This window comes from Pleurodeles waltl, chromosome 3_1 (assembly GCF_031143425.1).
Source record: "Pleurodeles waltl isolate 20211129_DDA chromosome 3_1, aPleWal1.hap1.20221129, whole genome shotgun sequence".
NCBI classification, from domain to species: Eukaryota; Metazoa; Chordata; class Amphibia; order Caudata; family Salamandridae; genus Pleurodeles; species Pleurodeles waltl.
The window spans coordinates 1,872,955,635-1,872,981,333 of record NC_090440.1 but is presented as its reverse complement, the minus strand read 5'-3'; positions in this window follow the sequence as shown (position 1 = coordinate 1,872,981,333).

Below are 25,699 nucleotides of genomic sequence, written 5' to 3'. Positions count from 1 at the left end.
CGATTAGGCTAGGTCCTCTGCTGTGCCTCCAGGCCAAGGACCCTATTCGTTTAGCCAGGATCAAAGCCAGGTTCTCTATGCAGCTCCGATTAATTCTGTGTATGGCTCCGTCCCAAAAGTCTTGAAGTCTCCGGCATCCCCAGGTCATGTGTCCAAAGTCTGCATCTTGCAGGGTGCATCGGGGACAACCCACCGCGTCCCCTCCATATATAAGCCTAAGTTAGTGTGGAGTAAGTGAAGTCCTGTGGGTGTAATTGCACTTAATATATTTCAGTCATGTATTTTGGGACACAGACGGTGTGTATGTCAATACCCTGCTCCATTCTGAGTCTGTGAGGGTTCTACCCAGATTGGTCTCTCGCTTGGTGCGGAGAGCATCCAACGGGCCCGGTATCATTCCAATTAATGCTCCATATAGCCAAGATACAAGGTGAGGGCCACCTCCAATAGACCACATGGTCTTGAGAACCCCATGCGTGGTTGGCTCCCCTGGTATCTCTCCCCAGAGGTCTCAAATGGCCCTCACTACTGCCTCATACATCAAGAAGTGCCCTGGAGAAAGGCCAGTTTGCTCCGTCAGGGCACCAAATGGGATCAGCATTCCGTGGCAGTGCAGCTCACCCAATGTTTGTATTCCTGCCGCCGTCCAGAGACACACCTGTCTCTCTGTGAAGCAGGAGTAGGGGTCACCATGGGGGATTCCCACCAAAGGAGTAGCCGCACGTAAGAAGTCTTGGTCTTTGTTTTCCTAAGTGCCCTCCGCCAGTTGGCGAGGGCTGACACCATCAGCACACCTGGTTTGTGGCCCCCAAGAGTAGGTCTTAGTATTATGGCTAGCAGCCTACTCCAATTCGGGTTTCTCACATTGGGAGCTATCTCTGAGAGGTCCACCCCACTGAGCCAACACGTTGGCCACTGGATCTGAGCTGCCAAAAAGTAAAGCTCAAAGTCAGGTACTCCTAACCCACCTGTCTCTGGTGGCAAGCGGAGAGTGGCCAAGGCCACCCTCTGGCACACACCACCCCATATTAATTCCCTAAGTAGGACATCCAACGATTGGAACCAGGAGGCTGGGAGTGAGATGGGCAGATTAGAAAAATAATAGAGTAGCCTGGGAAGCATCACCTTCTTGGTGAGGGAGATGCGTGCCATAATGGGCAAGCGGATGGAGCGTCAAAAGATGACAGCTGACCGTAGCGCTTTTAGCACCTTCCCCAGGTTGCCCTCCCAGAGGTCCCGGAGTTTATGATAGATCTGAATACTGAGATAACGGAACGAGCAGGGTGCCGAAGTGACATCCTCAGGGCACAAGTCAAGGCAGGAGGTGCCGTTGACCATTGTGAAAACAAATGTCTTCCCACGGTTTAAGCTGAGGCCTGAGCAGACTCCAAAGTTATCCAGTAGGTCGAACACCCAAGGCAACGTCGACGCTCCATCTCTGAGATATATAAGGAGGTCGTCTGCATACAGTGAGACTATATGGTACCTCCCGTTCCAGTATACCTCTCCAGTCACGTTCCATTTCTCAGAGTTGTGCTGCCAGGGGTTCAATAGCCAGGGCAAACAACAGCGGCGACAACAGGCACCCCTATCGTGTGCCTCTGGGAATACTGTAACTACCTGAGATCACTCGTCCCGTCCTAACCCGCACAGTAGGGTGGGAGTAAAGCAATCTGACCTAGTCACCCCAAGCATTTCCTGGTCCCATTTGTAGCATGGTGTCCCCCAGAAAGTCCCAGCTCACAGTGTCCAAAGCTTTCTCAAGATCCACCAACACAGTAATTTCTGCTGGGTTCGGGGGGTAGACATCGTCATTAAAAGGGAATAAAGCCCACGGAGGTTATGGGAGGTGCCCCGGGTAGGTATAAATCTGTTTTGATTAGTGTGTATCAGAGCGCACATGTGGGGTAACAATCTGGTTGCTGGGGCCTTGCTGAGTATCTTACAGTCTGCATTCATCACAGACAGCAGCCGAAAATCCGTAACCCTCACATCAGCCCGTGTGGATTTAGGTAATGGGACTACCACTGCTTCTCGGGTCTAGGATGGCAGGACCTGAGCCTCAAAGGCCTCGGCATACAGCTCTGTGAGCCGAGGTGCCAGGACTCCTGTGTACAGTTTATAAAATTTAGGCACTAAGCCGTCACAGAGCCTGGATCTTACCAGACGCAAGGGTTTTAATGGCAGCCTTTATCTCCTCCACTGTCAGCCGTCCCCCCAGTGCATCACTATCTGCCTCTGAAAGAACACTTCTGGCAGGGCAGCCAGCTCCCTCTTCCAGTAGACCCATCTCCTTGCAAAGGGGCGTATAAAGATGTATGGTAGGTCATAAACTCAGTGTTTATCTGAATGGGTGAATATAGCTTGATGCCCTCCCCGGTGGACAGTCTGGTGATTGGTGTCCTCTCAGTTCCCAGGTGAATTAACCAGGCCAGCAACCTCCCTGTCCTCCCTTCTTCTTCATGCACTCTGCTAATATATTTCTTATAGTCGTGGCAGTGAAGGGGCTCCAGTGCAACATTGTATAGTTCCCGAGTCTCCAGCAGCCTTGTCTGTGCCCCTAGAGTGCCATCTAGCTCATTGTCATATTTATGAATAGTGGCTTCCAAGAGTATGACATCTCGCTCATCTAATGTCCACTGTTTGTCCTAAGCAGTGCCCTTGTATTACCACCTTTAAGGCCTCCCCAGGGTTCAGTGATCGGTATACAGCCAGCCTAGCCATCAAGGCCTCCTGATAGATATCGTCCTCTAATGCGTTGGGGTGTAATTGCCATGTCGGGACCGGTGGGCGAGTCTCTGTCATTCGTATTGAGATTAACCTAGAACTATGGTCAGATATGGTCCGACCGAGGTATTCTGCCTGCGTGACCATGCCACTCACAGAAGCAAAGCACAGAACTCGGTCTATCCTAGTGTGTACCTGATATAGATGCGAGTAGTACGAGTAGTCTTTATTGTGGGAAATTTGTAGATGTCATATGTCTACCATGCTCCATTGGGTTTTCAAAATCATCATGCCCACCGCCACCCTAATTGCCCTTGCGCCCTGCAATGGTGGGGTTGAGCGGTTCAGAACAGGATCCAATACTCCATTAAAATCACACCCAGGAGAAGTGGAACATCAATAAATCTTGTCAGGCGGGCAGACACAGAATTTAAATAGGGGATCTGTTCTTGATTAGGGGCTTATATACTCCCCATTACTACAAGTTTACCACAGAGGCGTCCCTTTATAAGCACATAATGACCTTCTTTACCCACATCTACAGAGGAGGCCTCAAAGGGCATCCCCGCTTTCACCCACACTGCCGATCCGCTTGCAAATGCAGAATATGTAGCTGCAAACAGATGCCCTCACCAGCACTTCAGGAGATGCTCCACCTCTGCTTGGGTGATGTGGGATTCCTGCAACATAGCAATGTTCACTGTCACTGGTAGGAAGCCCACCCACCCCCCCAAAACACTCCCCAGATGCCCCCCATCCCCACCACCCTTTTCGATTCCCCCACTCCCGCCGTACATGCACATTTGCAGACACGCACCACACATACACACACTAACTCACACAGGCATACACACATTCATTCATACATGCATCCATTCATTCTCAAACACATCCTTACATACATTCACACTGACATGCACACACGCATTCATATTTCCATTCATACACACATTCTCACACATGCATACACACACGCAAACAACACTACACACACATTTGCATTCACGCACACACTCACACATTCATGCACACAACCCCCCACACACACACACACAACACCCCCCACACCCCTGCCCTGTCAGAAACCTGACTTACCTGCATCCAGGGGGTCTTCCGGCAGGGGACAGGTCGGGGCGTTGCTACCACCAGCAGCGCCCGCCAGCAGAACACCACCATTTGTCATAATATGCTGGCAGCGGTCTACTGGTGTGGTGGTGCTTGTGGTAGCAGCGCCACCTTAACACCATCAGCCAGTATGGCCACAGCCAGATTTCCAACCTTCTTGTGGCGGAAATCTGTCTGTGGTCATAATCTGGCAGACGGATGTTAGCCGAGGCAACAGTCTTTTGGCGACTGTTGCCGCAGCGGTAGGTGGCATTTACCGCTAATCTTATAATGAGTGCCTAGGTGTCCTAGTCCACACCTCCCCATGACCCCCCTCAAGGCACCTCAACATTGTAATGTGTTTCCCAAAATGACCACAGGCTAAAACAGGCAAAGCAAACATATCCCATCTCCCCTCCCCAAGAGCAGCTGAGCAACCGTACCAAAACCAAACCATATCAACCAGTGTATGAGTTTCCAATGTCATCAGCCAGCTGGTTTAACCAGAAGGTGTTTGGGGACGAACCTTTAGCACCTCAGAATTGCCCCTCACAGAGTGGGTCGGCCCAAGTACTAAGTCTTGGACCCATCCACAGGCGCAGATGGGGCCCCAGCCCCTCAAGCAAAGTCATCTGCCATCTGGGGTGGTACATGGGGAAGCCCCTCCATCATGCTGACCACAGAGTCTTCGTCCATGGACTCTCCCACCGTTAAGGGATCCAGTTCAGGGCCGGACTCTCCGACTGAGGGAGCCACATCCACCAGAGAGGCTGCTGCCTGCACTGCCGCCCTCTTACCCTGGGATGTCTGCATCTGTGTAGGCTTTGTCTTGTGGGTGGGTGGATCCTGCTGATTCCCCTGCATGCCGCCTCTTCGCCCGGCCCATGTATGGTCTAGGGTCCTCACCAACTGTCCTGTTTGCACCCGCCCGGTGCATCTCAAGCCAGGCCCAAGCCTCATCTGGGTCTTGGAAAATTGGATATGACCCTCCCACATGATCTTCAACGTAGAGGGAAACATCAATCAGTTTATGATTCCTTTGTCACGTAAGCCGCGTTTTACCGCTGGCGGTGAGGGGAGTTGTAATCAGCAAGGCAGCGCTGAGTTCAGCCCAACCTTGGCTGAGTAAAACTCAGACTGCTGTCAACACATCCGGAACCATGTTCCCAGCGGGGACGGCGGTCCTCTTGGAGGTCCGCCCGCCTGTGTTGTAATTGGGTGGTCGGGCGCCGGGAGTGCGATGGTAGGACCGTCAACAGAGGGGACCTCTGACTGCCCCACTCGTAATGATGCCCTAAGTAATAGTATTCCTTTAGGGTATTTTAACTATTTGCCTGTCTCTGTCAATGTATCGGAAGGTAGTATAATAGTATAAATAAATACAATTTTTTAAAGTTTATACATTTGTTATTGACACATAACATTATGCAACTACCTCTATTTTTTCTGCTTACATGTCTGTTCTTTTTAGACGTTTCACACTGTTTTGTAGCTTTTCCATTGGGGTTGTCCTAATGTGGAGGGGAAAAAAAACGTCCATTTAATTTTAAATGTTTATTTGTTTGTAGAGGATGAGATCATTAGGCTTATTTTTACTCTTACTGGGGTTTAGTTTACATTTTTTAATAATTTATGGATGCTTACTTTGTTCTATCTGCTTTCTGGTTCGCGATAAGTGCGTTTTCCGGTAGCTTCTCACTTTTCAAAGTAGTAGTGTTTTTTAGGGACTACATAAAAAGAGATAGAAGTTGGAGAGTGTTTTGTTAAATATGTGTTTTTTTTACATTTTTTTACTTTATTTACAAGTAAGTATCATTTCATATATAACTTTTACTTGTTTGGTTAGGTAGTTGCTGAGATGTATTTCTTCTTTAAGTGTTTGGTTAGAAAATATAGCAGAGTTTCCTCATCTTGCAGCATTTGTCATTTTTGAAGTGTTTAGTTGGTAAAATTAATGTTTCTTCCATAGAGGTGATTTAGGGCCTGATTACGAGTTTGGCCAGACCTGTGGTGAGGAGACCGACGTGGAGCTGGTAGTCTTCCCATCTGCTCTAGTAGGAGTTTTCCACTGGGCTGACCGGTGGAAACCAAGGTGACCCTATGCCGTTGCACAGGGAGCCTCCCTAGCACCTTCGGAATGCGGACGAAAGTGCTGTGGGGGCCTGCACTACCCACAACAATGTCCTGGGCAGTGCAGGGGCTCCCCTACAGCCCACATCATTTGTTCTCTGCCAACCTTTCGTGGCGGTTGAACTTCCAAGAAAAGGCAGGTGAAGAACATGATTGTAATCAGTGCCGCCCTAGCTGATAACAACCAAGACCGCTGTCAGCTCGTCGGGATCAGAGATACTTGCGGAGATGGTGGTCTTTTGGAGGTCTGACCGTCGGACTTGTAAAGTGGCGATCGGACAGCCACAGCCTCAGTAGTCCGACTGCGACATTGAGTATATATATAGATATATAAATATAAGTATATAGATATATATAAATATGTATAAATATATTTATTCATACTTAAGTTGGAATACAAATGTGTGTAGTTAATGGAAATAATTTTAGGTTATATTTTTATGAATTTAATTATATATTTGAATGGGGTGAAGTGTAAATATTTTGCTAATCTAATTTTTTTTTGTGATTTAAACAATTATACAAAATGTTGTTGTTTATTTTAAAGCATTCTTTTACGTAAAATGTTTTTAAAAAAAATATTTATCGATGATAATGTAATTATTTTGGCTATATTATTGTATCTGATATTGTGTGAATCGATATTTTTAACATATTATGACCCTGGTGGTCGGTGATAAAGCGGTGGTAATTCCGCCAACAAGCCGGTGGATGGGGTTTTGCTGTAGGCTGGGGGGGGTGGTGGAAGAGAGTCCAGTCTATTTGTATCACAGGTGCATTGTTCAAGGGGGCATAGGAAGTGGAGCAATGGCAGTTCAAGGTGGACAGGGTGAGAGAGTGCAACACAAGGGTGACAATCAGGAGAGTCTTATTTCCTGGCGGGGGTCTTGGCAATGTTCTCTGGATTCTGCCTGGATCGCAGGGACCGTTTGGGTGGTGGTTCTCCTCCTGCAGGGGGTAGGGTGCTGGTAGCCTGTTGTTCCTGTGGCGTGGCCTCCTGTCCACTAGCGTCAGCAGAGGTGGAGGGCTGTTCATCGATGTGGCTAGTGTCAGGGGCCCATTGGTGTGTCACTGCCTCCCTCATGGTGTTGGCCATGTCTGCCAGCACCCCTGCAATGGTGACCAGGGTGGTGTGGATGTCCCTCAGGTCCTCCTTGATCCCCAGGCATTGTCCCTTCTGCAGCCACTGGTTCTCCTGCAACTTGTCCACTATCTGGCCCATCATCTCCTGGGAATGGCTCCCAGGATGTTGGTAAGTACCTCGTGGAGAGTCGGTTCCCTGGGCCTGTCCTCCCCCTGTCACACAGCAGTCCTCCCAGCTTGCCTGTTGTCTAATGCCTCTGTCCCCTGAACCGGGTTGCCTGGGGTCCCTGTAGTGGTGGACACACTGCTGATTGATGTGTCCTGGGGACAGAGGTATGGGCTCGCTAGGTGGGTGCTTTGGTAGTGTTTCCTGAGGGTGAGGCTCTGTGGTGGTATAGGACTGTGCCTGGGTAACCGACTGTCTGGAGGTCCCTGATGGGCCAGGTAGTTCATCTAGATCCAGGCGAGCAGAGCTGCTGTCATCACTGTAGGCCTCTTCTGTGGGGGGACTGGATGTTGCTGGCACCTCCTCTCCGGTGACGTTGGGTGTGGGACCTGTGTGGATGTAAATGCAGTGTTATTGTTTCTGTGTGTGTCATCTTGTGCATGGGTGTGTTGCCCTGTATGGTTGTGATAGCCCTGTCAGCTTTGCTTTGTGTGAGTGGTTATTTTGTGGGCTGGGTGATTCACTCTACTGTGCATGCTTTAATGATGGGTGTCCATACAGGGCTGTGAGTGATGTCCATGCATTGGTGTGCATGCAGGGCTTGATATTGGGATGGGTGGGATGTGATGGCGGGGTGTATTTGAGGTGGTGGTGTGATGGGTTGAGGGTAGGGGTGTGGGTATGTGATGGCCTGCAGGTAGGGGGGTGATAGTAATAGAGATTTGACTTACCAGAGTCCAGTCCTCCTGCTACTGCTGCCAGGCCCTCAGGATGCATAATTGCCAAGACTTGCTCCTCCCATGTTGTTAGTTGTGGGGGAAGAGTTAGGGGTCCACCCCCAGTCCTCTGTACTGCTATCTGGTGTCTTGCTACCATGGAACGTACCTTCCCCTGTAGGTCGTTCCACCTCTTCCTGATGTCATCCCTTGTTCTTGGGTGCTGTCCCACGCCATTGACCCTGTCCACGATCCTCCGCCATAACTCCATCTTCCTAGTAATGGATGTCTGCTGCACCTGTGATCCAAATAGCTGTGGCTCTACCCGGATGATTTCCTCCACCATGACCCTTAGCTCCTCCTCTGAGAACCTGGGGTGTCTTTGTGGTGCCATGGGTGTAGTGTGAGTGGTGTGTGTGAGGGTGTGTGGGGTGATGTGTTGGGATGTGTGCTGTGAGGTGTGTGGATGGTGTATGGGTGATGGTGTTCTGTGGCTCTGGTTGTGTGGGTGCTCTTGCTGTATCTCTCTCTAGTGGCAATTTTTATTAGTCGTAAAGGGATGTGGGTAATATGTGTGAGTGTTTTATAGTGTTGTGGGTGTGGTGTGTGTATATGTGCCAGGTGTGTGTTATTCACATTAACCAATGTAGTGTTGTTTTGTATGTGTGTATGTATTTTGAGCACGGCGGTATGTAGCACCAATGGTTTACCGCCATTGATTGTCTGCCATGGTGATTCGTGGGTCATAATGCTTTGGGCGTAGTTCTGTTGGCATGACAGTGTGGGTTTTGGTACCGCCAGTTCATCACTGACCTTTGTCAGTGTGTGGCTGCATGGTGACGGATTGCTATGTGTGGGTCATAATATGGGTAGCAGTATACCTCCGTGGTCGTGGTATGTTGGCGGCAGTCGGCATGGCGGTAAGTGGGACTTACCGCCAATGTCATAATGAGGGCCTATATATTTTAGAAGTGATGATATTTTTGTTTCTGATATTTGTGTTTTCAATATAACTAAACATTTATATTATTAACAATGATATTTGTGTTCTCGATATTTGTCGTTTTATTAGTAAAGTATAAGAAGGCGATATTTTTGCTAACCATATTTACTTTATGATATTTTTGTGTCTTGATTTGTATGCATCAATTTATGTCAGTGACCCATTTACATGTCTTCCCTGTATTCCTGCTTCCGTTGCTCCCTTTATTCCTTACTCCTTACACTACTATATTCGCATATTGAATGACTCTGTGGGTGATGGAAATCCATAATTGATGATTAACAGGGACATTATACTTCCACAGTCTATATGGATGCAATAGAACAGTTTAAGGGGCAATCAGGAACCACTGCTTAAGCTAGCAAACACATGATCCATTCCGATTTAATATATATGATTTATACAGATAGCTTTTGAGGGCATAATTCAGATAGCTCTTTTCTCTTTTCTTCTTCTTTCATTTTGATTTTTATCCCTAACACCTACCATTACAACTGTAATCGGTGGATTTGGGGATCTTTGATTGCTCATGTATGATCTTTAGCAATCCCTAGGAATAAGGGAGAGGGAATGTGGGGATTTTGTACTGTTTGATTCACTATATTACTACATATTTCTCCATTCAGTGAGAAAAATGTGACTTGCGAGGGCGCATTGTATTTGTATTCTTTATTTCATCACAAATGCTAAAGCTATTTAAACAAGACTCATTCCTTAGTCCTTCTTCTCTACTAAAAATATACTTCTCACAAAATATATAGGGCTTGGTTCACAAACTACACTTATGAGCAAGCTTATATTTCTGAGTAGGTCTACTACTTTTTGTATTCACTAATTGTACTTTTGTAGTCACCTACACTTTCATTGTAATTTACCCATTTGTAGTAAATCCAGCATAACACATGGCCAACAACTGGTAATAATGGAGGAAGGGACTTAAAATAAAATCCCAGTAGGATATAGTGTTCAATTAAATAATTTAAAATGGCTAAACATATAAATAAATACTAATTAATAAAAAAATATAAGAAATATTACATATTTATTATTTAACTATACAAATGTAATAACATATTTTGAATTAAAAAATAATGTACACATTTCTTTAGCTTTTAATAATAATTTTATTATTAATTACATAGTTTATAACAAATAAGTATGTACTATTTTATATATTTTAACATTAATACATATATTTATAACTATTTTCAATAATGTAATTGAATGTATCATAGTTTCTTGTGGAGTTGTATTTTAATCCCTACTCAGTTTATTTTCTATATTAGGGTGTTTCAGAAGCAGTAGTTGGCCGTATGTATTGCTGGGCTTCCTACAAAACTGTAAGTTACTATGAAAGTTTAAATTACTACAAAAGTGCAGTAGTGAACGTACTGAAAAGTGTGACTTTTCTCGAGAATGTACCTTGCTTTTCTCACAAAGACCTTGGTTCAGTTCAATTCTTCCACAATTGCACCTTTCTCTCATACTTCCTTTACCTTCATATCTACCAAGTATGTATCCTTGCCTCTGAAAGCAATTTTCTTTTTTCATCTTTCTTGTTCTGTATGACATAAACTTCATCATGAAATTTCTAATGGTGTCCAAAGCCCAAGAATCCTGAGTAATTTCTTGTTATTTGCCTTAAAACTGGGCTAGTCTGCCATCCACCTTAATGGAGTATGTGAAAAGCTTAGATCTAGACTCCCCTGTTGTACCTCAATGGTATGTCTCATTTCTGCCTCCTCAATTTCATCTTCTTTTTTCTGTAAGAGAAGAAACTTGACTGCAATTTGGAATCAACTTGTCCAAACCCTTACTAGGATCTATAACTGCAGAAACCTGCAGCTTGTTGTTGACTTTGCCCCAACCAAGAAACTAACCCCTTGTTTTCCTTGCTCTGCCAAAAACATGATCACCAAGCATTTTTCTAGTATCTTTTTGTGACTTCTGGATAGAATGGAAGGCCACAAACCCAGCCATTCCATTTATGATATCTTCACCAAAAAGGCAACCTTGTTTTGAGGCACTTCCTTAGCTCATAGCCAGATTATTTTTGCAAGGTTACCCCCAAACTTGTTGCCTATGACCTCATATTTTTCACTGTGTGCTGCATTTTGTTTTTCCTAGCTTTATTACTCTGGGCAATTTACCACTGCTGACCAGTGCTAAAGTGCAAGTGCTCTCTGTCTTAATTGTATTAGTGATTGGTTTATCCATGATTTCCATATTTGATTTACTAGTAAGTCCCTAGTATAGTGCACCATATGTGCCCAGGGCCTGTACATAAAATACTACTAGTGGGCCTGCAGCAGTGATTGTGCCACCCACATGACAAGCCCTGTAAAATGTCCCAGACCTGCCACTCCAATGTCTTTGTGCGCAGTTTTAAACTGACAATTAGACCTGGCAAGTGTACCCCATTAAATCAGACCCTATATCTCCCATTGGGTAACATGGGGATTGCCTTGAAGTATCTTTTAAGTGTAGTTTCCTATTGGGAGCAGCTACATATGTGGAGTTTAGGGTCTCTGGACTCACAACTTAAAAATACACCTTTTGGTAAAGTGGTTTTTAAATTGTACATTTGAAAATGCCACTTTTTGCTTAACCATTTTGTGCCTCTGCCTGGCTTTGGAACACAGTCTGGGTTGAGGTGACAGTTGGGCTGTTTGTGAATTAACTCCAGCTGTCACACAAAGGGAGCTGAGGTATGCCCTGCAAATCCTGATAGGGCCTACTGAGCTAGAGTTGTGGGAGGAGCTGACACTTGCACCTGAATAGGGTTGTGCCTGTCCTTACACAAAGCAGTTTCCAACCCCTTGGAGTGTGTCTGGGGCACAGCAGGAAAGGCAGGGTCTTGTGCATTACAAGTCCTTTTTTTAAATGTGCCTACTTCAAAGACAGAAATGGGTATAAGTACTGGACCTCTGACCCCACAAAGTTAGAATCCTTCTGGACTGAAGACATTCTGCCAGCAAGAAGAGCTGGATGCTGTAGGAGGGACTGCCTATCTGCCTGTTGCTTTGCTGTGCTGGCCTGCTGCTTGCTGCTTCTGTCCTGGAAGTAAAAGGATTGGGCTTTGCTTTCTAAATCCTGCTTTCAAAGGTTCTCTAGGGGCTTGGACTGAGCTTGTCTCCTGTTAGGAAGTCTCAAGGATATCAAAGACTTCATCTTCCAGCACTCTGACACTCTTGCTGAGAGTCTTGGCTTGTCATGTGGTGCCAAATCCAGTTCCTGCACCCTTGGGAGTGAGTTCTGGTGCAACCAAGAAGAAAACAAGTACATCAACTCAAGAGCTACTTTGGAACCGGTGCCGCTGTCCGACTCCACGCCGCTGCCTGCACTGGAGCTGTGGTTCCCGCTGAGTGCAATCACCGTGACCAATGCTGCAGGCCCGACACCACCGCAGCGCATCTGAAGATCTGCCATGGCGCGAGTCCAAAGTGCTGTGTCAACGATGTCCGTGCCACACAACTCCGCTGCAGCACCTGTAGCCCTGTGGTGTGATCGCGACACCGCAAAGTCAATGTTGGATTCATCTACCTGCCGGATCATAAAGAACCGATGCCTCGCCACTGACACCGCATCACCTCCCCTGGAACCATAAGGAACTGATGCCTCACTTCCCCTGCCTAGCAGAAGGGAACCAATGCTTCAAATCCCCGGTAGCAGTAAGGAAGCTACGCTGCACAGGCTCCAGTGATGTCTCACCTCCCCGACTCCATGCAATGTCTTTATTTCATAGTTTTCCAAGGTACTGTACCTGGGGTCAGTGCGACTCTGTGACCGGCCCGCACTCCCTCATGAGTGGCGTCACACTGTTGAGAACGACTCCGTCAAAATGCTGTGATTGCCCCAGTTGGAGCTATTGTGTTTCTAAGCGCTATGCTAAGATTTAGGGCCTGATTATGATCTTGGCGGATGGAATAATCCAACACCAACGTGAGGGAGACCCCATCCGCTGTATTACAAGCTCTGTAGGATATAATGGAACTTGTAAAATAGCGGATGAGATATCCGTCACATTTGTGATGGAGTATCCCATCTGCCAAGATCGTAATCAGGCCCTTAATCTTTGAAAATGTGTATCTTTACTTGTATATAGTTGATTTTTGTAGTTATGGCCTTGTTTTACTCAGATAAATATTGTGTATTTTTGTAAACTGGTTTGGAGTACTTTTGTAGTGTTTTCACTGTGTTACTCTGTGTGTGTACAAATACATTATACACTGCCTATGAGATAAGCCTGACGGCTTGTCCCAAGCTACCAAGGTGTGAGCAGGGGTTATCTTAGTTGTGTGACTCCCTTATCCTGACTAGCGTGAGAGGCCCTACTTGGTTTGCCAACTAGAGACAGCATTTATAAAACAGATCAATCGATTTCTGAGCAAACTTTAGAAGAATACTCTTTCTTCTTTCCATTGATGATACAGTGTTAGTGATCCCTAATAAACATACTGCCCTCTGCATCCACTGGTGCAGTTCCTCTACATCCACTTCTGTCCCATTCTCATAGGAATCCTCTTCCATCATAAAAAATGTTCTAATTGACCCAAGAACATTAAGCAGTCTGGCCTGAGAAGATATCAAACCACTTCCCAAACTTTTTCAAGGATTCTTCTCTCCTTTACAAATAAACAACAAAACAAATGCATTCCGCACAACAGTCACCATGACCTTATCAGCCAAAGTTGGTCTTGGACATTGAGACCTCAGCCTAGACCTCACCTCCTTAGAAATCTTCTTGGGCATCTAAAGATTCAGATACTGCGCTACATGATGGGAGGGAGGGCATTTGAGTTAGAGAGTGTTAGAAATGGGGTCTTTGGTTGGCAGTCAGGTTACCCCCTGTCCAAGCAATGACTCTCACTCTAGCAGGGTAAAGGGGAATCACCCTCAGTTAACCCCCACCTACTCTTTTGGTAGCTTGGCATGAGCAGGCAGGCTTAACTTCAGAAGCAAGGTGTAAAGTATTTGTACCAACACACACAGTAACTCAGTGAAAATACTACAAAATGACACAACACAGGTTTAGAAAAATAGATAATATTTATCTTACCAAAACAAGACCAAAATGACAAAAATCCAACATACACAAGTCAAGTTATGAATTTAAAAAGCAAAAGAGTCTTAAATCCTTTAGAAAACAGTGAGAATGTTGTTAACGTACAAATGTACCTGGGTAACATCAAAATAAAGCCTGATGTACGAGCGTGCGTCGAAAAAGGCAAGTGATGCATTGATGTGTCACTCGCGAGCGAGAGCGTGCATGAGTCGTTCCTCCTCCGGTCAGGTCGGTGTACGTCGTTTCTTCCCTCCTGCAAAAGAGTGATGCATTGAACTGGATGGGCACCGCAGGTCCGGGCAGGCTTTGCGTTGATTTTCTGCGCCCAGCGATGTTGCGTCAAAATCCCGGCGCACAGTGTCAGGAAACTGCGCTGAGTGGGGGCTTGCGTCATTAACAGCAGCCACTGCAGATGTTGCGCATCATTTCTCCAGCCACGTTGCGTTGATCTCCCAGCAGCGATGCAGGTGGAGTGGCGATTTTAGCCACGAGGCCGGTGGCGTGTCTTTTTTCAGCCGTGAAGCGGGTGGTGCATTGAAAGTTTCCCCGCACGGTGGTCTTCGCATGGATTTCTGTCCTTTTCCACCAGCTGCACCTTTCAAGGGCCCAGAGACAGGTTAGGGCACCACTTGGCAGACAGGACTCTCAGCAGAAAGCCCAAGTGCTGGCAGAGAGAAGTCTTTGCTGTCCCTGAGACTTCAACAACAGGAGGCAAGCTCAGTTTCAAGCCCTTGGAGATTCTTCACCAGTGGGAAGTCACACAAAAGTCAGTCTTTGTCCTCTCTCAGGTAGACGCAGCTACTGCAGGCCAACCCAGCAAAGCACAGTCACAGGCAAAGGAGCAGTAGTCCTCCTCCAGCTTCTCCAGCTCTTCTCTTTGGCAGAGGTTCCTCTTGATTCCAGAAGTAATCAGATTTTCAGGGGCTCTTCTTATACCCCTTTCTGCCCTTGAAGTAGGCCTACTTCAAAGAGAAGTCTCTGTTGTTTTCCAGATCCTGGCTTACCCAGACCAGGCCCCAGACACACACCAGGGGGTTGGAGACTGCATTGTGTGAGGGCTTGCAAAGCCCTTTCAGGTGTAAGTGACAACTCCTCCCCTATTTCCTAGCACAGATGGCTCATCAGGATATGTAGGCTACACCCCAGCTCCCTTTGTGTCACTGTTTAGAGAGAGGTGCAAACAGCCCAACTGTCAAACTGACCCAGACAGGGAATCCACAAACAAGTAGAGTCACAGAATGGTTTAAGTAAGAAAATGCCTACTATCTAAAAGTGGCATTTTCAAACACACAATCTAAAAAATAACTTCACTAAAAGATGTATTTTTACATTGTGAGTTCAGAAACCCCAAACTCCACATGTCTATCTGCTCCTAAAGGGAATCTACTGTCACGACTCACGTGCTGCTTGCGCCTGGAATTTGCAGATCTGGTGGCGTGGATCTTCAATGTTCGACTTTGGCCCAAAAAGGGGCGACTCTTTCTGGTAGCCACGGTGCTGTAGGCAATGGAGACGCCAAGAACAGACCGTGCCCTTCAGAAAATAGCGCCAGAGGGAAAAAAACCCTTAGAAAAAGGGGAAAAACCTCCAAACAGGAAGATTTCTGGAAAAAACAAGAACAAACAAACAGGAATCCAAAAGGAGCAAAAGTCAGGAAACACAGAATGCTGAAATCCAGAGCCAAAAGGTGAGGAAATCAGGAGCGAAGACACTAACTGAGCAGAAAGTGTTGCAGCGCAAAGAAAGAAGAAAACACAGCCCTTATATAGTAAAAAACAGGAAGTGACCCACAGGAAGTAAAAGGACACCATCTTAGACAGGGAAACAACACATAGAACAGAATAGAACAGGAACCATAGAGAATAGGAAACAAGGAATGCTGGGAAAGAACAGGAATCTGGGAAGGGGGAAAAGACATAAAGAAAGGCACAACAAAAGACTGCAGAAAAGAAGAAAAAGAAGAAAAAAGGGAAAGAAACGAAAAAACAGGTAAGAGGGGTCATAGACCCCTAGTATAGTGGAAAGCAGAAGGTAGAACGAGGCCCCATGCAAGTCTGGGGCCTCGAAATGCGCAGGAGAGGCTGGGGGCGCGCCGCGTCCTAGCAACGCGGTGCGCGGCCCGAGCCGAACGCCCGGCTTGAGTCGAGCTCTCGGCTCGCGCCGCACCGCGCGGCGCGACAGTAGGTCCCCCTCCCGAAGGTCCAGGTTTGAGAGGAAATAAACAGTGAAAGCGTTGAATCAGGAGAGGTGCGTGAACGGAAGATGCATCCACCCAAGAGCATTCACTGAGAGGATAACCCTTCCAATGAATCAGATACTGAAGGCGTTTGTGAAAAAGACGAGAGTCACAAATTTCCTGTACCTCATATTCAGGAACATCATCCACGAGTACAGGAGGTGGACAAGGAAACTGATGTGAGTAAGGGTCAGGCACATAAGGTTTAAGCTGAGAAACATGAAAGACCGGATGAATCTTCCATGTATGAGGTAAGTGAAGACGGACAGTGACAGGATTGACCAACTGAAGAATACGGAAAGGCCCATAGTAACGAGGTGTGAACTTATTTTGAGAAAGACGTGAGGGTAAGAATTTGGAGGAGAGCCAGACTTTATCTTGCGGATGATAGTCTGGATTGGTTGCACGTCTCTTGTCTGCAGCCTTCTTCATATATCTCTTGGTATGTAACAAATTAGATCGAATTAGTCTATGGATTTGGAGAAGGCGTTTGGAGAAATAGGTAATAGCGGGTAAAGGAGAGTTGGATTGTGGAGAAGTAGGAAAGGAGGTAGGATGAAAACCATAAGAACAGAAAAAGGGAGTGTCCTTGGAGGCACTATGGACTGAGTTATTGTAGGAAAATTCAGCTATAGAGAGGTAAGTGTTCCAGTTACTTTGGGTAGAATTGCAAAAGCATCGAAGATATTGCTCTAGTCCTTGGTTCAGACGCTCGGTCTGGCCGTTGGTCTGAGGATGGAACCCTGAAGACAGGGCTCTATTAATATTTAGTGTTTTACAAAAATGCCTCCAAAATCGGGAAATGTACTGAGGTCCTCTATCAGATATTATGGTATGTGGAAGTCCATGGAGACGGAAGATATGATCAATGAATATTTGACTTAGTTCTTGAGAAGTAGGTAGCCTTTTCAGGGCAGTGAAATGAGCCATCTTCGTGAAAGAATCCACAGTGACCATGATGACCCGGTTTCCTGCTGATGGTGGGAGTGAACACATAAAATCCGTAGAGATGGTATGCCATGGGGCCGATGGAACAGGCAAAGGCTGTAGTAATCCTGCCGGTCTGGTATGGGGTATCTTGATTTGGGCACATATGGGACAGGCTTGAACGTATCTTTCCACATCCAGCTTCCAGGTAGGCCACCAGAAAAATCGTGAAAGAAGTTCTTGTGTGGCCTTGATGCCTCTATGACCAGCTACAGGTGAATCATGGCACATTTGTAATGCCTTTTCTTGCACCTTGTTAGTAGGGAGGAATATCAGGTTTTGATAATAAAAATATCCTTGTTTCTTATGTAATAATGGTCTTAGTTCTTCTATGTCGTGGTCCGATAGGTTGGCGTATTCCAGTTGTACTTCTTTCAGGAAAGACTGAGCCACTCCAATGATCTTACTGGGTTCCAGAAGATACTGAGATGAGGAAGGAGTACACTCTGGATATCGGCGAGACAGAGCATCAGCCAGAATGTTTTGAGATCCAGGAATATATGTGATGAAAAAATCGTACTGACTGAAGAAAAAGGCCCAGCGGGCCTGACGACTATTCTGGCATACAAAATTTCGTAAACATTGTAGGTTACGGTGGTCTGTCCTCACCTCAAATGGTTCCTTGGAACCCATCAGAAACTGTCTCCACTCAAGGCAGGCTGTTTTTAGAGCCAATAATTCCCTTTCCAGTACAGAATAGTGTTGTTCAGCTGTGGAAAGGATATGAGACAAGTAGAAAACAGGATGTTCAAGACCATCATCCTCTTGTTGTTGGAGTAAGACAGCTCCGATGGCTCTCTCAGAAGCATCAGTTACGACTATAAATTGTTTGGTGGTATCTGGATGTCTCAAGATGGGGGCTTGGGTGAAGGCTCTCTTTAATTCTTGAAAGGCTGCTTCAGCCGCTTCAGTCCAGACAAACCCTTTCTTTAAATTTTCCTTTTTTAAGGTGTGAGTTATGTGGCTAGTCAGTCTGGCAAAGTCTAGAATGAATTGTCGATAGAAGTTTGCTAACCCTAGGAAACATTGTGTTTCTTTTATGGAAGAAGGAGAAGGCCACTCTAGGATAGCTTGTACCTTTTCTTGATCCATAGTTATGCCGGTGGGACTTAAATGATAGCCCAGATATTTGACTTCCGTCATGTCAAACTCACATTTTTCTGGTTTGCAAAATAGTTGATGAGCACGAAGTCTTTGAAGAACTTGTTTCACATGGGAAGAATGGAGTTCAGGATTTCTAGAATAAATAAGAATATCATCTAGGTAGATCACGACTGTCTGATTCAGAAGGTCTGAAAACACTGAGTCCATAAATCTCTGGAAGATTGCGGGGGCGTTAGTGAGACCAAACGGCATAACCCTATATTCAAAATGGCCAAATGGAGTCCTGAAAGCTGTCTTCCATTCGTCGCCTTCTTTTATGCGTAAAAGGTGGTAAGCTCCTCGTAAATCTAATTTAGTAAAACGTTGAGCCCCTCTGATAGCTTCTAGTATGTCCCTGATGAGAGGCAAAGGATAACGATCTTTAATTGTTATTTTATTCAGACCTCGAAAATCCAGGCAAGGACGAAGATCCTTTGTCTTCTTGGGCACAAACAAGAGAGGAGCCCCAGCCGGAGACGACGATGGAACAATAAGACCACTCTGTATATTTTCGTCCAGATACTCTTTTAGAACTTCCCTTTCGGGTTCCGTGAGAGAGTACATCCTCCCAAAAGGAACAATTGTGCCGGGTTCCAATGGAATAGCACAATCATATTCTCGATGTGGAGGTAGCACAGGTTTCGACGGTTTTTGGAAAACATCCTGAAACTCCAAATAGTGGTCTGGGACCCCTTGGACCGTATTAATGGACATACCAGTGGCACCTTCAGTATCTAAGGATCTTTTCGGAGACCAATACTTGTCGGAAGTAAAACAGTTCTCATGACAAAATTGCGAAGACAAAGAAACTGTCCGGGTTACCCAATTTATATTCGGGTTATGTCTGATGAACCACGGAATTCCAAGAATGATGGTATGGTTGGGGGACGTGATAAGATCGAAGGAAATGTGTTCTTGATGGTTTCCCACCTGTAGACTTAACATCAGAGTAGTAGTGTCTACAGGACCCGAGGATATCAAGGATCCATCCACGGTGTGTACCTGTTCGGGTACGTCTTTTGCTTGTGTAGGAACTTGGTGAGCAGCAGCCCACGTCTTGTCCATGTATATACCACTAGCACCACAGTCTAGTAATGCCATAGTCTTTTCTTGACGACCGTCAGGAAGTTGTAACAGGACAGGAAAAATGAACAAGGCGGTTGTATTGTCATTAAAGGAGCTGATGGAAGGTATAGCTGTAGATCCCGTCCCCTCCCTTCTTACAGAGGACGGGAGGTGGCGTTTCCCGAAGGCCTGGGCGGACGTACAGGACAGGTACGAAGCATGTGACCAGCAGAACCACAGTACAGGCACAACCCTCTCTTGCGTCTGTCTTCTCGTTCACTAGCAGAGAGCGGACCTCGGGTAGTATCCACCTGCATGGGTTCCCCTTCGATGTCTCTAGCAGGAGTGCGAGGTTCCTCGGAACGCTGCAGGCAAGCTCGTGAGCTACTTGGCTGGGAAAACCCTCTACTCCTTTTCTTTTCCGATCTCCGTTCCTGAAGACGATATTCGATGGACAGTGCTTGATCCATCAGGCCACGAAGATCTTCCGCTCTGGTAGAATGTACTAGTTCATCCTTTATTTCTTCTTTGAGTCCTCTACGAAATAAAGTTACCAGAGTACGTTCCACCCAAGTGGTCTCTGCCGCCAGCTGACGAAAACGGGTTATATATTGCAGGACGTCTTGAGAGCCTTGTTGGATGTCACATAGGGCTTCTTCAGCAGAGGCTTCCAATCCAGGACGGCTAATCATCTGTTTGAAGCGACTCACAAAGGTGGAATAGTCCGACAATACAGGGTCGTTGGAGGACACCATCGGGGTTGCCCAGGCCAAGGCTGGACCGGTTAAGGCACTGATAAGATAACCCACCTTGGTCCTGTCGTGGGAGAATTGGGTAGGTCGGAAGGCGAAGTACACTGTTAATGCATCCAGGAACTCGCGAAGCTTGGTTGGTTCACCAGAGAAACAAGGGGTAGAAGCGGAGATAGTTGGAACATCACTGGTGCGGAGAGCCAAAGCCTGTCGTAACGCAGCATTTTCATTGCGTAGTTGTTGCAATTCCTGAGCTTGTTGCTGAATCGTGGTCAAAAGAGATTGTTCCGGATCTGCAGCAGCCGCCACTGTGTCATCCATGGTGTTTGAGGACGTCGGAATGGTTAGGCGCTGCAATCTGTCACGACTCACGTGCTGCTTGCGCCTGGAATTTGCAGATCTGGTGGCGTGGATCTTCAATGTTCGACTTTGGCCCAAAAAGGGGCGACTCTTTCTGGTAGCCACGGTGCTGTAGGCAATGGAGACGCCAAGAACAGACCGTGCCCTTCAGAAAATAGCGCCAGAGGGAAAAAAACCTTAGAAAAAGGGGAAAAACCTCCAAACAGGAAGATTTCTGGAAAAAACAAGAACAAACAGGAATCCAAAAGGAGCAAAATTCAGGAAACACAGAATGCTGAAATCCAGAGCCAAAAGGTGAGGAAATCAGGAGCGAAGACACTAACTGAGCAGAAAGTGTTGCAGCGCAAAGAAAGAAGAAAACACAGCCCTTATATAGTAAAAAACAGGAAGTGACCCACAGGAAGTAAAAGGACACCATCTTAGACAGGGAAACAACACATAGAACAGAATAGAACAGGAACCATAGAGAATAGGAAACAAGGAATGCTGGGAAAGAACAGGAATCTGGGAAGGGGGAAAAGACATAAAGAAAGGCACAACAAAAGACTGCAGAAAAGAAGAAAAAGAAGAAAAAAGGGAAAGAAACGAAAAAAAAGGTAAGAGGGGTCATAGACCTCTAGTATAGTGGAAAGCAGAAGGTAGAACGAGGCCCCATGCAAGTCTGGGGCCTCGAAATGCGCAGGAGAGGCTGGGGGCGCGCCGCGTCCTAGCAACGCGGTGCGCGGCCCGAGCCGAACGCCCGGCTTGAGTCGAGCTCTCGGCTCGCGCCGCACCGCGCGGCGCGACATCTACGCTTTAATAACATTTAAGGCAGCCCCTAAGTTAACCTATGAGAGGGATAGGCCTTGCAACAGTGAAAACAGAATCTGGCAGTATTTCACTGTCAGGACATCAGGACATGTAAAACACATAAGTACATGTCCCACCTTTAACATACACTGCACCCTGCCCATGGGGCTACCTAGGGCCTACCTTAGGGGTGCCTTACATGTAAACAAAGGGAAGGTTTAGGCCTGGCAATTGTGTACACTTGCCAAGTCGAATTGGCAGTTTAAAACTGCACACACAGATACTGTAGTGGCAAGTCTGAGCCATGTTAACAGGGCTACTATTGTGGGTGGCACAACCAGTGCTGCAGGCCCACTAGTGGCATTTGATTTACAGGCCCTATGCACCTCTAGTGCACTGTACTAGGGACTTACTAGTAAATCAAATATGCTAATCATGGACAAGCCAATTACACATATATTTTACATAGGAGCACTTGCACCTTAGCACTGGATAGCAGTGGTAAAGTGCCCAGAGTAACAAAAACAGCAAAAAAGAGTCCACCATACAACAACAACCTGGGAAACAGAAGAAAAAAGTTTCGAGAGACCATGCCAATGATGCCTTATCTAACACCCGTCCCCCAGCTGAAAGTGGGGAGCAACTACCCAACCTCATGGTAGTTCTCATCACGAAGGCAGAAGATTCTGGACAGACCATCAGCATTGGCGTCGTCAGTGCCAGGGCGGGGTTTCACCGTAAAATGCATTCCCTGTAGGTAGATGGACCACCTCAACAATTTGGGATTCTCACCCCTCATGTCCATTAACCATCTGTGGGCCTGTGATCTGTCTGAACCTGGAAGTGAGTCCCGAACAAGTAGGGTCTTAGCTTCTTCAGTGCCCAGACCACAGCAAAAGCTTCATGCTCAATTGCACTCCACCTACGTTCCCTGGGAAATAACCTCCTGCTAATGAAGGCTACAGATTGACCTAAACCCTCTTCATTAAGCTGTGAGATTACTGCTCCAATATCATGTTCTGAGGCGTCTGATTGCACAAGAACTTCCTTGGAATAGTCAGGTGCTGTGCAGGGTATCACAGCACCTGACTTCAGGGTATCAAAAGCTGTCTGGCAAGACTCAGTCCAGATCACATTTCTTGGCTGCTTTTTGGAAGTTAACTCAGTTAAGGGAGCAACAATTGTGCCATACCCCTTGACAAACCTCCTATAGCATCCTGTGAGACCTAAAAAGGCTCTCACCTCAGTGTGGGACTTGGGGGGCTCCCAAGCCAGAATGGTTTCTATCTTAGGCTGTAGGGGTGCCACCAGATCACTCCCCACTTGGTGTCCCAAGTACACCACAGCACCCGGCCCTACTTGGTACTTGCTTGCCATAATAGTGAAGCCTGCCTTCTGCGGGGCCTCCAACACTTTGCAGAGGTGCTGCAAGTGTTCCTCCCACGTGGATCTGAACACAACTATGTCGTCCAGGTAGGTGGCACTGAGATCATCCAGGGCTGCCCACACCAGGTTGACCAACCTCTGAAAGGTGGCAGGGGCATTCTTCATTCCAAAGGGCATCACCCTAAACTGGTAGTGCCCATCTGGGGTGGAGAAGGCAGACCTCACCTTAGCCCCCTCAGTTGGGGCAATCTGCCAGTACCCAGAGGCAAGATCAGATGTACTCAGGTACTTGGCAACTCCCAACCGGTCAATGAGCTCATCAGCTAAGGGGATGGGGTGCAAGTCAGTCTTAGTGTCCGCACTGAGTCCCCGGTAATCCACGCAGAACCTGAGTTCTGGAATGGCACCAGGAACAGCAGGCTTTGGGACCAAAACCACTGGACTGGCCCAAGGGCTGGTGAAAAACTCAATAACCCCCAATGCCAACATTTTAGACACTTCGGCCCATATACTATTTTAGCGCCTCATTTGCGTCATTTTTTTACGCAAAAGCGGCGCAAACTTGCAAAATACTATTGTATTTTGTACGTTTACACTGTTTTTGCGTCAAAAAGCAGCGCAAATGCGGCGCTAAAAAAGTATAAATATGGGCCTTCATCTTTAATGATAGCCCTCACCCTGTCAGTCACTCTGGAAACATTGTCTCTCATTATGAAAACGGCGGTGTTTACCGCCGGTATTCAGGCTGGTGGCCATTTCACTGACCGTCAGCCCCCCTGGGACCCTGCCGGCCACATAATTAACATTCTGCTGGGCCGGCGGGCGGAAGCAGTGTTTCCCCCCACCGGCCCAGCAGAATGCATGGCCAGGACATTGCCGGCGGCTGCTCGTGGAGCCGCCGTCAATGCCTTTGTGCGGCAGGTGCAGCTGCACCCATCGAGAAGATCACTGCCCATAAATCGGGCAGTGACCTGCGCAAAGGGGCACTGCAGAGGGGTCCCTGCACTGCCCATGCCAAATGCATGGACAGTGCAGGGGCACCTAGGGCCCGGAGATACCCATTCCATCAGCCTTTCCCCTTCGGTATGAACCGCTGGGAAAAGACTAGCGGAATGGGTATCATTATCTGGCGGGCAGCACTGCTTGCAGAGCTGCCCTGTTGGATAGGAATACACTGCCCCCACCAGCATTGCCGCTGGCGGTGTCTTCTGCTGTGGGGATTATAGCGTATCATTATATGGCGGTCTGGGTCGCCATGCCGGATGGCAGTATTTACCGCCACCGCCGGCATGGCGGCCCAGACCGCCATTTACATAATGAGCCCCTTTGTGTTTAGCAGGAGGACTGTCCCCAGTGTCCACATCATGTGGACACAAGTGTGTGACCACTGGGATCAGGGATAACAGTGAGGCAAACTGACCCAACACCTGGCAATAGTCCCTCTGCTGCTCTGAGGTCAGGGAGGGGGAGAGGATCACTCCCTCCACAGACCCATATTTTTCTCCAGCAGACAGGCGGTCAGGAAGAGGCTCACTTTCTTCCTCCAACCCATCATCTGTTGCATGGAGCATGGACAATTCAGTCCACTCAAAGTGTGGCTTGAGCATGTTCACATGCAGGACCCTTAAAGGGTTCCTGGAAGTCTGCAAGTCCACCAGGTAGGTGACTTCACTCTTGCGCCCCACCACCTCAAAGGGCCCAGTCCACTTGTCCTGGAGCTCCCTAGGCTCCACTGGTGCCATCACCCACATTTTTCTGACCAGGCTGAAACTCGACTAGAGTGGCATTCTGGTCATAACAGCCTTTCATGTCTTCCTGGCTTGCTTCCAGTTTCTTCTGTGCGAGACTCCTGAAGCAGGCAGTCTGGTTTCTCAGAGCCAGCATGTAATTGAATACATCATGGGGAGGTTTACTAGGGGCTTTCTCCAAAGCCTCCTTGACCAGACTCCAAGGTCCCCTCACAGGGTGGCCATATAACAACTCAAAAGTACAAAAGCCAAGCCCTTTTTGAGGCCCCTCCCTGTAAGCAAACAGAAGGCATGGCAAGAGGACATCCCACTTTTGCCTCAAGGACTCTGACAGGCCCATTATCATGCCCTTCAAGGTGCAGTTGAATCTCTCAACCAGGCCATTGCTTTGGGGGTGGTAACGTGTGGTGAACTTGTATGTTACCCCACACACCTTCCACAGAGACTTCATATATGTTGATATGAAGTTGGTACCCCTATCGGACACCACCTCCTTGGGGAAGCCCATGCGGGTAAAAACCCCCATCAATGCACGGCCCATCGGAGGGCAGTGATCGATCTGAAAGGAATGGCTTCCGGGTACCGGGTGGCATGGTCCACCAAGACCAAGATAAACATGTTGCCCATGGCTGTCTTGGGATCCAGAGGCCCCACAATGTCAATACCAACCCTCTCAAAGTGGGTACTAACCACAGGGAAAGGGGAGCTTTATATTTCCCCCACTCTTGCCACTTGCCTGACAAGTTGGGCAAGACCTACAATGAGCATCAGAGTGCCTATGCATTTGGGGGCAATAGAAGTGGGTGACAAGCTACTCAAAGGTCTGGTATTGCCCCAAATGGCCAGCTAAAGGCACGTCATGAGCCAGACCCAGTAGGAAGGCTGTGAAGCACTTGGGCACCACCAGCACACAGGCTGACCCAGGCTCAGGAACCTTAGGCTCGCTATATTGGAGGCCATCCTCCCAGTAAATCAAATGTGATCCAAGCTCCTTGCCAGACGCCTGGTATGCAGCCTGCTGCCGCAAACCATCCAGAGTAGGGCATGAATTCTGTGCCTTACAGAATGCTTCCCTGGTAGGCCCCCCTTCCTGCTTCCACTTTGACAACTCTGGGACCTCACCCAGTTCAGCCACATGTTCCCCTGTAGGCTCTAGGGCCTCCCCCTCAGGTTCAGCCTCCTCCTGGACCGTGGCAACTTCTGGGGCCAGTTTCCCACACCCCTTGCCCTTCCTCCTTC